Source organism: Equus przewalskii, chromosome 6 (assembly GCF_037783145.1).
Source record: "Equus przewalskii isolate Varuska chromosome 6, EquPr2, whole genome shotgun sequence".
NCBI classification, from domain to species: domain Eukaryota; kingdom Metazoa; phylum Chordata; class Mammalia; order Perissodactyla; family Equidae; genus Equus; species Equus przewalskii.
The window spans coordinates 46,678,214-46,691,771 of NC_091836.1; the positions used below are offsets into that span (position 1 = coordinate 46,678,214).

At 42.7% G+C, this 13,558-nt stretch overlaps 1 protein-coding gene across 1 annotated transcript in view; it reads right to left on the reverse strand.

Moving 5' to 3' along the window:
• The window catches only part of LOC103542102 (zinc finger protein 791-like), a 257,519-nt gene that overhangs the window by 225,702 nt on the left and 18,259 nt on the right, over positions 1 to 13,558 (reverse strand). The window lies entirely within an intron of this gene.

Consider the following 13,558-nt stretch of genomic DNA (forward strand, 5'->3'; position numbering starts at 1 on the left):
GAGGGATCTGGAAATTTAGGGATTTACTGTCGGTCCTGGAAGAGCTGGGGGGACAGGGTCGCGGATTTGAGACCCTGCTCCCCAAACACTTAGAAGACTCAGGAGAAAACGGGTCCCCTCCGAGGAGAAAGGAGGCCCTGGGGACCCACAGACCGCAGCCCCTCCGCGCACGGACCCCGGAGACCGAGGCCCGACTGTCCTGCGGGCCCTCCCGCGGGCCCCGCACCGTCTGGGACACGCGGGGCTGCGGGCGCACAGCGGCCCAGAGACGCTCCCGCCCAAGTCGCCGCGCGCAGGGACCTCAGGACGCCCGGGGCCCGGCTGCCGGCCCCGCCCCCACGCTGCGGCCGGAGGGGCCTGAGGGCCGAGCGGCGCCACCGCGGACTCGGGGCCGCAGAGCCCGGAGGGGACCGCGGGAGGCCGGGCCCGCCCCGCCGCTTCCCACCAGCCCCTCCTCCTCCGGGGCTGAACTCTCACCATTGCTGAGGCTCGTGGGGCCCCCGGCGTCCTCCCCACGACTCGGTACAGGTCACAGCGCCACGGAATCCGCGGCGGAGCAACGTGGCGTCCTTACGAGAAGCGACCCGCCATCGGAAAGACTGTGGAATGACAGGAAGTCGGGGGTGGTTGCGGACGTCGCCCCGCCCACCTGCCCGGGAACCAACCCTGATTGGACATTTCAAAAGACCCCGCCCCCTCACTCGGGAGTGACAGCAGGATGGAGATCCTGTGTCTGAGCTGACCTGGCGCTGTACCTTGTCCTCTCCGGGGACTCTTCCATTGAGGCCACTCGAGGAACTGTAACCCTTTGCAAACATAGACACTCAAAAGTCACCTCATGGTGTGTAATGATTAATCTGACTCCACTTTGATCTCTGACTGTTGACAGTGTTGCGTCTTCCACCCAGCGCTTCCCCACCCCCTCAGATCAGACTTTAAGGAATCCTATGGCCTCACAAACCTTGGCTCTGATGGGACGTTGGAACCGCAGCCCCAGCTGGGCGCAAGGTCTCCTCGCACTCTAAACACATGGTGTGAGGCGTGTTCATTCAATTCTCAGGTGTATGTTTTACCCTGGAGGGAAATTTATTTTAGATCATTTCTTTAATGTATCCTGAGAGAACTTTGAAGTGTGAAGGCTATAATATCCCTAAGGTAATTCAATTCCTGTTTGGACTGATAGGACAAAAAACCAGAAAAGGTTATGTAAATATGGGATGTACATGGAAAATATTCATAGGCTTAAAAGATTAGATTGCAAAACTCATTTGCATTGCAAAACTCAATGCATTTATCCACTTATTTGAACAGTTTTCTTAAGATACAATACACATAGTATCCGTCGGAGCCCTTTCATGTCTACAACTCACTGGTTTTCCATATATTCACAGATATGTGCAATCATTACCACAGTCAATTTCACAACATTTCCATCACCTAAAAAGAAACGCCTCTACCCTTAACCTACCACTGCCCTGTCTTCCCACTTAGCTCCTCCAAGCGCCAGCCCCAGACAACCACTGATCTATTTTCTGTCTCTATACATTTCCGTATTTGTTGACTTTCAGAAGAATGGAATTATATAATATGCGGTCTTTGCGTTTGACTTCATTCATTTGGTATAAATTTTTCAGGAAATTCCATGTTGCAGCATGTATCAAAACTTCATTTGTTATTTTTAAATTGAGACATAATTGACATATACCATTATATTCATTTCAGGAGTACCATAGTAAGTCTAGTTAAGATCCATCACCACACATAGTTATAAATTTTTTTCCTTGTGATGAGAACTTTTAAGATCTACTCTCAGCAAATTTTAAATATACAATTCAGGGGCCGGCTCCGTGGCCTAGTGGTTGGGTTCGCGCGCTCCGCTGTGGCGGCCCAGGGCTCGGATCCTGGGTTGGACATGGCACCGCTTGTCAGGCCACGTTGAGGCGGCATCCCACATCCTACAACTAGAAGGACCTGCAACTAAGATATACAACTATGTATGGTGGGGGAGGGGTTAGGAAATAAAAAATTAAAAAAAAATATATGCAATTCAGTAGTATAAACTCCAGTCACCAGGCTGTACATTACATCCCCGTGACTTATTTATTTTATAACAGGAAGTGTGTACCTCTTGACCACCTACTATATTTATTCCATACAAGTTACATCTATCCATATTTAAGTGTATGGTTCACAGTGTGAAGTACACTGGCGTTGTGAAACCAATCTCCAGAACTCTTCATCCTGCAAAACTGCAACTCTACCCATATTAGACACCAACAGCCCGTTACCCTTGCCCCAGAGCCCCTGACAACCACCATTGTGCTGTGTGGATGAATCTGACCACTCTAGGCACCTCATATCACTGGAATCATACAGTTTTTCTCCTTTTTTTGACTGGTTTGTTACACCTAGCATAATGTCCTCAAGGTTCACCCATGTTGTAGCATGTGTCAGAATTTCATTTCTTTTTAAAGCTGGATAATGTTCAGTTGTATGTGTAACCACATTTTGTTGATCCATCCAGCTGTAGATGAACACTTGGGTTGCTTCCACTTTTTGGCTACTGTGAATAATGATCCTATGAACACAGGTGTACAAATATCTGTTTCAGTCAATGTTTTGAATTCTTTTGGGTATATACTCAGAAATGGAAATGCTGGATGATATGGTAACACTCTGTAATTTTTGAAAAACTGCCGTACTGCTTTCCACAATAGCAGCATGATTTTGCATTCCCACCAGAAGTGCACAGGGGTTCCCATGGGTGTTTTCACTTGCCTGATGGTGTCCTCTGAAGCACAAAAGTGATTAATTTCAATGAAGTTCAGATGATCCTTTTTTTTTCTTTTTTACTGTTTTTGCTTTTGGTATCATATGTAATAATTCTTTGCCAAATCCAGGGTCATATTTTTCCGTTTTTTCTAAGAGTATTGTAGTTTCACCTCAGGTTTAGGTCTTCAATCCATTTTGGTAAATTATTGTGTGGTGTAATGTGAAAGTCCAACTTCCTTCTTCTGCATGTTGCTATCCAGTTGTCCCAGCAGCAGCTTTTGAAAAGAATATTCTTTCCTCATTCCTGGCACCGTTTTTGAAAATCAATTGACCAGAGATGAATGAGTTTGTATCTGGAATCTCAATCGAACCCATTGATCTGTGTTCTGTCCTTGTGTTATGACCACACTCCTTGATTACTCTGCTGAGCAGTCAGATTTGAAATCAGAAAATATTAATCTTACTGCTTTGTTTTACTTTTGAAGATTTGTTTGGCTATTCTGATTTCCCTGCAATTCCATATAATTTATGATGCAGCTTGTCAATTTCCTTTGTTAACTTAAAATGCAAATTTGCCTGTTATTTTATCTTAAAATAAGTTTATTTAAGAATAGCCAAAGAATTGCAATTTGGGGTGTGCACGCTGTGGCAAACCATAGGCAAATCCAGAAAACCAAGAAAAGGAGCTGCTTTTTTTTTTTTTTTTTTTTTAATTAATGTTATGCTAGATTACAACCTTGTGAGATTTCAGTTGTACATTATTGTTAGTCATGTTGTGGGTACACCACCTCCCCCTCTGTGCCCTCCCCCCACCCCCCCTTTTCCCTGGTAACCACCGATCAGATCTCCTTATCAATATACTAACTTCCACCTATGAGTGGAGTCATATAGAGTTCGTCTTTCTCTGACTGGCTTATTTCGCTTAACATAATGCCCTCGAGGTCCATCCACGTTGTTGTGAATCGGCCAATTTTGTCATTTTTTATGGCTGAGTAATATTCCATTGTGTATATATACCACATCTTCTTTATCCAATCATCAGTTTCTGGGCATGTAGCCTGGTTCCACATCTTGGCTATTGTAAATAATGCTGCGATGAACATAGGGGTGCAATGGACTCTTGAGATTTCTGATATCAGGTTCTTAGGATAGATACCCAGTAATGGGATGGCTGGGTCATAGGGTATTTCTATTTTTAACTTTTTGAGAAATCTCCATACTGTTTTCCATAGTGGCTGTACCAGTTTGCATTCCCACCAACAGTGTATGAGGGTTCCTCTTTCTCCACATCCTCTCCAACATTTGTCACTCTTGGTTTTGGATGTTTTTGCCAATCTAACGGGTGTAAGGTGATATCTTAGTGTAGTTTTGATTTGCATTTCCCTGATGATTAGTGATGATGAACATTTTTTCATGTGTCTATTGGCCATATTCATATCTTCTTTTGAGAAATGTCTGTTCATGTCCTCTGCCCATTTTTTGATCGGGTTGTTTGTTTTTTTGTTGCTAATCAGTGTGAGTTCTTTGTATATTATGGAGATTAACCCTTTGTCAGATAAGTGGCTTGTAAATATTTTTTCCCAATTAGTGAGCTGTTTTTTTGTTTCAATCCTGTTTTTCCTTGCCTTGAAGAAGCTCTTTAGTCTGATGAAGTCCCATTTGTTTATTCTTTCTATTGTTTCCCTCAACTGAGGAGTTACAGTGTCCGAAAAGATTCTTTTGAAACTGATCTCAAAGAGTGTACTGCCTATATTCTCTTCCAAAAGACTTATTGTCTCAGGCCTAATCTTTAGGTCTTTGATCCATTTTGAGTTTATTTTGGTGTGTGGTGAAAAAGAATGGTCAATTTTCAGTCTTTTGCATGTGGCTGTCCAGTTTTCCCAACACCATTTGTTGAAGAGACTTTCTTTTCTCCATTGTAGGCCCTCTGCTCCTTTGTCGAAGATTAGCTGTCCATAGATGTGTGGTTTTATCTCTGGGCTTTCAATTCTGTTCCATTGATCTGTGGACCTGTTTTTGTACCAGTACCATGCTGTTTTGATCACTGTAGCTTTGTAGTATGTTTTGAAATTGGGGATTGTGATTCCGCCGGCTTTGTTTTTGCTCAGGATTGCTTTAGCAATTCGTGGTCTTTTGTTGCCCCATATGAATTTTAGGATTGTTTGTTCAATTTCTGTGAAGAATGTTCTTGGGATTCTGATTGGGATAGCATTGAATCTGTATATTGCTTTAGGTAGTATGGACATTTTAACTATGTTTATTCTTCCAATCCATGTGCAAGGAATGTCTTTCCATCTCTTTATGTCATCGTCAATTTCTTTCAAGAAAGTCTTGTAGTTTTCATTGTATAGATCCTTCACTTCCTTGGTTAAGTTTATCCCAAGGTATTTTATTCTTTTCGTTGCAATTGTGAATGGGATTGAGTTCTGGAGTTCTTTTTCTGTTAGTTCATTGTTAGTGTATAGAAATGCTACTGATTTATGCACGTTAATTTTATACCCTGCTACTTTGCTGTAGTTGTTGATTATTTCTAATAGTTTTTCTATGGATTCTTTGGGGTTTTCTATATATAGGATCATGTCGTCTGCAAACAGCGAGAGTTTTACTTCTTCGTTACCTATTTGGATTCCTTTTATTTCTTTTTCCTGCCGAATTGCTCTGGCCAGCACCTCCAGTACTATGTTGAATAGGAGTGGTGAAAGTGGGCACCCTTGTCTTGTTCCTGTCCTCAGAGGGATGGCTTTCAGTTTTTGTCCATTGAGTATGATGTTGGCTGTGGGTCTGTCATATATGGCCTTTATTATGTTGAGGTACTTTCCTTCTATACCCATTTTATTGAGGGTTTTTATCATAAATGGGTGTTGGATCTTGTCGAATGCTTTCTCTGCATCTATTGAGATGATCATGTGGTTTTTCTTTTTCATTTTGTTGATGTAGTGTATCACGTTGATTGACTTGCGGATGTTGAACCATCCCTGTGTCCCTGGTATAAATCCCACTTGATCATGGTGTATAATCTTTTTGATGTATTGCTGTATTCGGTTTGCCAAAATTTTGTTGAGGATTTTTGCATCTATGTTCATCAGTGATATCGGCCTGTAGTTCTCCTTCTTTGTGTTGTCCTTGTCAGGTTTGGGGATCAGAGTGATGTTGGCTTCATAGAATGTGTTAGGGAGTTCTCCATCTTTCTCAATTTTCTGGAACAGTTTGAGGAGAATAGGTATTAAGTCTTCTTTGAATGTTTGGTAGAATTCTCCAGAGAAGCCGTCTGGTCCTGGACTCTTATTTTTGGGCAGGTTTTTGATTACCGTTTCTATTTCCTTACTTGTGATTGGCCTATTCAGATTCTCCATTTCTTCCTGATTCAGTTTGGGGAGATTGTAGGAGTCTAGGAATTTGTCCATTTCTTCCAGGTTGTTCAATTTGTTGGCAAATAGTTTTTCATAGTATTCTCTTATGATCTCTTGTATTTCATTGGTATCTGTTGTGATTTCTCCTCTGTCATTCCTAATTTTATTAATTTGCGATTTCTCTCTTCTTGGTGAGTCTGGCTAAAGGTTTGTCAATTTTGTTAATTTTTTTGAAGAACCAACTCTTTGTTTCATTGATCCTTTCTATTGTCTTTTTTGTTTCAATATCGTTTATTTCTGCTCTTATTTTTATTATTTCCCTCCTTCTAGTGACTCTGGGCTTTGTTTGTTCTTCTTTTTCTAGTTCTGTTAGGTGTCGTTTGAGGTTGCTTATGTGAGCATTTTCTTGTTTAGTGAGGTGAGCCTGTATTGCGATGAATTTCCCTCTTAGGACTGCTTTTGCTGCATCCCAAATGATTTGGTATGTCGTGTTCTCATTTTCATTAGTCTCCAGATAAAATTTGATTTCTTCTTTAATTTCTTCAATGATCCATTGTTTGTTGAGAAGCGTGTTGTTTAGTCTCCACATTTTTGCACCTTTCTCTGCTTTTTTCTTGTAGTTAATTTCTAGTTTAATAGCATTATGATCAGAAAAGATGCTTGATATTATTTCAACTCTCTTGTATTTATTGATGTTTGCTTTGGTTCCCAAAATATGGTCAATCCTTGAGAATGTTCCATGTGCACTTGAGAAGAATGTGTAACCTGCTGTTTTTGGATGAAGTGTTCTATATATATCTATTAAGTCCATCTGGTCTAATTTTTCATTTAATTCTATTATTTCCTTGTTGATTTTCTGTCTGGATGTTCTGTCCATTGGTGTTAATGGTGTGTTGAGGTCCCCTACTATTATTGTATTGTTGTTGATGTCTTCTTTTAGTTCTATTAAGAGTTGCTTTACAAATTTTGGTGCTCCTGTGTTGGGTGCGTATATATTTATAAGTGTTATGTCTTCTTGGTGGAGAGTCCCTTTTATCATTATATACTGTCCGTCTTTGTCTTTCTTTATCTGTTTTGCTTTGAAATCTACCTTGTCTGATATTAGTATAGCGACACCTGCTTTCTTTTGTTCATTATTAGCTTGGAGTATTGTTCTCCATCCCTTCACTCTGAGTCTGTGTTTGTCTTTGGGGCTGAGGTGTGTTTCCTGGAGGCAGCATATTGTTGGATCTTGTTCTTTGATCCATCCTGCCACTCTGTGTCTTTTGATTGGGGAGTTCAATCCATTTACATTTAGAGTGATTATTGAGATGTGGGGGCCTACCACTGCCATTTTGTGTCTTGTTTTCCGGTTTTCTTCAATTTCCTTTGTTTCCCGTCCCATGGTTTAATCTGTTCTGATGTAGAGCTGCTACTCTCTGTTGTTGTCCTTCTACTTATCTCCTCTGTTCTTGGTTTTGTAGCCCCTTTCCTTTTTTGGATTTTTCAGGAATGAGGGTTTTCCTGAGGATTTCCTGTAGAGGAGGTTTTGTGGCAATGAACTCCCTTAATTTTTGTTTATCTTGGAAAGTTTTTATTTCTCCATCGTATTTGAAGGATATTTTCGCTGGGTAGAGAATTCTTGGCTGTATTTTTGTCCTTCAGATTTTTGAATATATCATTCCACTCTCTTCTAGCCTGTAAAGTTTCTGCTGAGAAATCAGCTGATAGCCTGATGGGGGTTCCTTTGTAGGTTAGTTTCTTTTGCCTGGCTGTCCTTAGTATTTTCTCCTTGTCGTTGACTTTTGCTAGCTTCACTACTATATGCCGTGGAGTTGGTCTTCTTGCATTGATAAAGTTTGGAGATCTATTGGCTTCTGTCACCTGAAGATCCATCTCTCTCACCAGATTTTGGAAGTTCTCAGCCATTATTTCTTTGAATAGGCTTTCTGCCCCTTTCTCCTTCTCTTCTCCCTCTGGTATACCTATAATCCTTACGTTGCATCTCCTAATTGTGTCTGATAATTCTCGGAGAGTTTCTTCATTTCTTTTTAGTCTTCCTTCACTCTCCTCCTCTGCCTGCAGCAACTCTATATTGCCATCTTCCAAATTGCTAATTCTTTCCTCCATATTATTGGCCCTACTGTTCAGAGCATCTAGATTTTTCTTAATCTCCTCTATTGTGTTCTTCATTTCCAATATTTCCGTTTGGTTCTTCTTTATCGTATCAAACTCTTTTGTGACATAGCTCCTGAACTCGTTGAGTTGTCTATCAGAATTCTCTCTTAACTCATTGAGAATTTTAATGATGGCTGTTTTGAAGTCATCATCATTTAGGTTATATATCTCATTTTCTTTGGGATTGTTTTCTGTGTATTTGTTACTTTCTTTCTGTTCTGGAGATTTAATGTATTTTTTCATATTGCTTGATGTTGTTGATTTGTGCCTCCGCATGGAGATAGAGTTTAGTTGCTCCTTTCACTTGTTTCAGCTGCTGCGGTGGGGGAGCAGCTGTTTATACTTCACCAACCAGGAACCCTGTCCGCAGTTGCTAACTGGGCCTGGGCCCCTCCTTGTAGCCACAGTGGCCCTTTGGATTCCCTCCTCTGCCATGGGGGCCGTCACAGGGGGGCTTCAGGCTGCTGGTGCCTACTGTTGCAGCCCACCTAGATGTGCTCTCTCCTTGGGGTCTGCAACGGTGTTATGGGCTTTTCCAGCGGCCAGGGGTGGGATCACTTATATTTGTCGCTCCGTTGCTGTCGGCACCCACCAAATCTCACTTGTCCTCTATGGGTCGCAGGAGAGCTATTGGCATCTTCTACAGTCTGTGGTTAGTTCACCTAGCTATGCTGCTTTTGCCCTGGGGTCTTCCAGCCTTGTGGCTGCCGGCTGGGTGCCTTCTACTGGTGCTGTGCAGAGGCTTTCCCTAAGGCTGCTGTGAGCCTGTAGGGTTTCCCCCTAGGCTATGAAGCTGGGTCTCTGGAACTCCCCCCAGCCCCAGTCCTCTCCGAGATCTCCAGCTATCCCTAGTCCCACAGGGCGGGCAACGGCAGCTGGGGGTCGCCCCGCCCTCTGGGATTCTCTCCGGGACTCTCCCAGAGATGTGAATGCTGGGTGTGGCCCCTCTGCTAATGGCAGATGGAGAGTTTTGTCTGCTGCCCGGGCGGAACTCCGGAGCTTCCCCTCCGGGTCGCAGAGCCGGCCTTTGAAACTTCCCCCAGCCACAGTCCTCTCCAAGATCTCCGGCAATCCCTAGTCCCACAGGGCGGGCAACGGCAGCTGGGGGTCGCCCCGCCCTCTGGGATTCTCTCCAGGGCTTTCCCGGAGTTGAGTGCTAGGCGTGGCCCCTTCGCTAATGGCAGACAGAGAGTTTTGTCTGCTGCCCGGGCAGAATTCTGTAACGTCCCCTCTGGGGCGCAGAGCGGGCCTATGGAACTTCCCCCAGCCCCAGTCCTCTCCGAGATCTCCGGCAATCCCTACTCCCACGGGGTGGGCAATGGCAGCAGGGGGTCGCCCCGCCCTCTGGGATTCTCTCCCGGAGTCTCCCGGAGCCGTGAATGCTGGGCGTGGCCCCTCTGCTAATGGCAGACAGAGAGTTTTGTCTGCTGCCTGGGCGGAACTCCGGAGCTTCCCCTCCGGGTCGCAGAGCCGGCCTTTGAAACTTCCCCCAGCCCCAGTCCTCTCCAAGATCTCCGGCAATCCCTACTCCCACGGGGCGGGCAACGGCAGCTGGGAGACCTCCGTACCCTCAGCGACTCTCTCTGGGACCCTCCGGGCGCCGCGAACACCAGGCGGGGTCTCCCCGCCAATGGCGGGGAGAGACTCTCCCCGCGGGCTCAGGTGTGCAACTCCAAAGTTTCCCTCTGCGTTTAGGAGTAATTGCGGGTGGTTTAGGTAGGGTTCTGGTCACCTGTTTCCACCGTCGCTCCTCTGTTGTGTGCTCGCTCCTGCCCTAGATGTGTGTAGATCCTCTGGGGGCGTCCGTTGGAAGAAAGCCGCTTGCGGGTACTAGGCTGCTCGGTCGGGGTCGGAGAGTTTTCACCTATTTCCACATCCTCCTGGAGGAAAGTCCGTCCGCCTTCCGATGCATAGTCGCGTGGGTCTCTCAGACGCCCTGAGAAGCTGTCTGGATATCCTTTGTCAAGCGATAAGTGTCCAAATAATTGTAGACTCAAAGGGGGAGAAACAAAGAGGACTACTCACGGCGCCATCTTGGATCTTCCCTAGAAAAGGTGCTGCTTTTATAGAGAAAAAGAGAGAGTAGGGAGGATCTGTTCTAAATGAAAAATCCATTGTTGGAAAGTAACAGCTCAGGGCAGCAATGGCCCCTCATTGGCTGAGCTGCAGCTTTTCTCATTGGCTGGGCCATTGTCTGGTGAGAAGAGAAATCTTCCTTCAGCAGTAAAGTAGTTTTACTTCTTATGTAGGATGGAAGCCACCCTCTCTTCCTGTTTCGTGTAATTGAGGGTGTATGGTAGGGTGTGAGAGCTCCCCCTACAGGCCTTCTTGACTCCAGTTTAGTTCAGGTTTCCTTTATGACTTCATGCTTTATGACAGCATAAAAAGTCAACTGAGGTTCTGATAGAGATTTAGTTGAAAATCTACATTATTCTAGGAAGCATTGCCATCTCAACAGTGTTAAATCTAAGGATCCATGAACATGGGCTATTTTCCCATTTATTTATTTATTTATTTTTAGGCTTCATTCTTTTTTTTCTTGCCTCTATTGGTTAGGGAGAAATAAAGAACAAGAAAAGGGATGGCATCACTCCAAGGCCTTCACTCATCTTTATTAAAGATCGCCAGTGTCCAAATAGCCAAATCCCCTTCCAACCTCACCCCTTTACTTTTAATTTCCTAAACTGAAAATCAAATTTTTGGCAATAAAAAAGTTTAATGGTTATTATTATTAGAAATTAGCCTCAGCGAAAATGTAGCTAGAAGAGGGTTTTTCTCCACACCCCCTCAGAATGCTTGCAGCTCTGTAACTGATACCCCTTTGCATGTGCGTACAGTCACTGATGGCCATCCAGTAGCAATGGTGGGTAGTTTGTGAGTTTAGATTAAAGTTTATTATCATTTTTCTGTCACTATATGATTATAAATGTGCAGTTTTTGGTACAACCCCCTTTCTTTTGTTTTCTTTATCATTTTACCTCTTCAGCCATGTCTCTCACTCCCCACCTCCACCTCTGGCATCCACCAGCTTGTTCTCTGTATCCATGAGCTTGGTGTTTTCATTTGTTTATTGTTTTTTGTTTTTTTTTTAAGATTCCACATATAAAAGAGATCATGCAATATTTATCTTACTCTATCTGACTTATTTCAGTTAGTATAATGCCATCAAGATCCATCCATGTTGTCACAAATGGCAAGATTCATTCTTATATATGGCTGAATAATATTCCGTTGTACTAGTATACCACAATTTCTTTCTTTCTTTCGAGGAAGATTAGCCCTGAGCTAACTACTGCCAGTCCTCCTCTTTTTCCTGAGGAAGCCTGGCCCTGAGCTAACATCTGTGCCCATTTCCTCTACTTTATATGTGGGACACCTGCCACAGCATGGCTTTTGCCAAGTGGTGCCATGTCCACACCAGGGATCCGAACTGGCGAACCTCAGGCTGCCGAGATGCGGAACGTGCGCACTTAACCACTGCGCCACCAGGCTGGCCCTATACCACAATTTCTTTATCCATTTATTTATTGATGGACAGCTAGGTTGTTTCCATATCTTGGCTATTGTAAATAATGGGGCAGTGAACATAGGGATGCACATATCTTTTTGAGTTAGCATTTTTGCTTTCTTTGGATAAATACCCAGAAGTGGAATTGCTGAATCACATGGTAGGTCTATTTTAATTTTTTGATGAACCTCCATACTCTTTTCCATGGTGGCTGTACCAATTTACATGCCCAGTACACAAGAGTTACCTTTTCTTCATATTCTCACCAACACTTGATATTTCACACTTACAGATCTTTATTAACCTTTTAATGATGTTTTGCAGTTTTCAGAGTATTTTCTAATTTATTAAATTTTTCCTATTTTATTCGTCTTGATGCTATCATAAATAGATTTCTTTTGAAATAGATTTCTTTTGTTAATTTCACTATCAGATTGTTCATTGCAGTGTATAAAATATAATTTATTTTTATATTCATATCTTGTACCATACAAATTTGCTGTACTCGATGATCAGGTCTAAGAGATTTTTTTAGTGGATTCCTTAGAGTTCTCCATTTACAAGATAAGTCACACGCAAGTAAATATAGTTTTACTTCCTCCTACTCAGTCTGGATGCGTTTTGTTTCCTCTTCTTGCAAAACTGTTCCAGCTAAAACCTCCAGTACTTTGTCAAATAGAAGTGGCAAAAGCAGAGGTTCTTGTGTCCTTCCTCATTTTGGGGAGAAAATATTCAGCCTTTCACCATGAAATACAATATTAGCTGTGGGTGTCCCACACTTGCTCAGTATCAGATTCAGGAAATTTCCTTCCAATCCTGTTTGCTGAGTGTTTCTATCATGAAAGGATGTTGGATTTTGTCAAGTATTTCCTCTGAGTCTATTGAGAAGACCAGGCCATTTTTGCTCTTTACTCTGCTAATAGGACGTACTTCCTTAATGGGTTTTGAGAGGTTAACCCGACCCTGCACCCCTGGAGTAAATCCCCCCTGGTCACGGTGTGTGATTCCTTCAGGTTGTTGCTGGATCAGGTACAGGTATGAGTTGGTTTTTTGGATCCATATTCACAAGGGAAAGAGGTTTGTAGTTCCTTTGTGATACCTGTGTCTGATTTTGGTATCCGGCTAACACTGGCTTCGCAAATGCGTTTGAAGTGCGTTGTTTCTGTTTTGGGGAGGCTTTGTGAGGAATCACTATCAAACCTTAATTGGATGTTTTGGAGAATTCTGCTGAGAAACCCCCTAGGGCTTTGCTTTCTGGGTAGTTTGCTTACTAATTCAACCACTTCACTTCCTATAATTCTATTCAGATTTTCTGTTTCTTCTTGAGTCACTTTTGGTAGTTTGTGTATTTCTAGGAATTTGCTCATTCATCTAAGTTATCTAATTTGTTTGCAAGCAATTGTTCATTGAATTCCTTCATGATCCTTTTTATTTCTATAATCTCAGTAGTAATATCACTTCTCTCATTCTGATTCTAGGAATTTGAGTTGACTCTCTTTTTCTTTAAGTCGATCTAGCTAAATTGTCTGTTAGTTCTCTATTTTCAATCTTGTTGAACTTTTCACAGAATCCACCTTTGGTTTCATTGATTTTTTTGTGGGTTTTCTATTCTCTATTTTCTTAATTTCTGCTCTAATTGTTATTATTTCCTTTTCTCCTTACTTTTGGTTTTATTTCTGATCCTTTTGAATGTGTTAGGTAAAAGGTTAAGTTATTGATTTGAGACCTTTCTTCTTTGTTAGTTTAGGTGTTTATGGATATAATTTTTGTC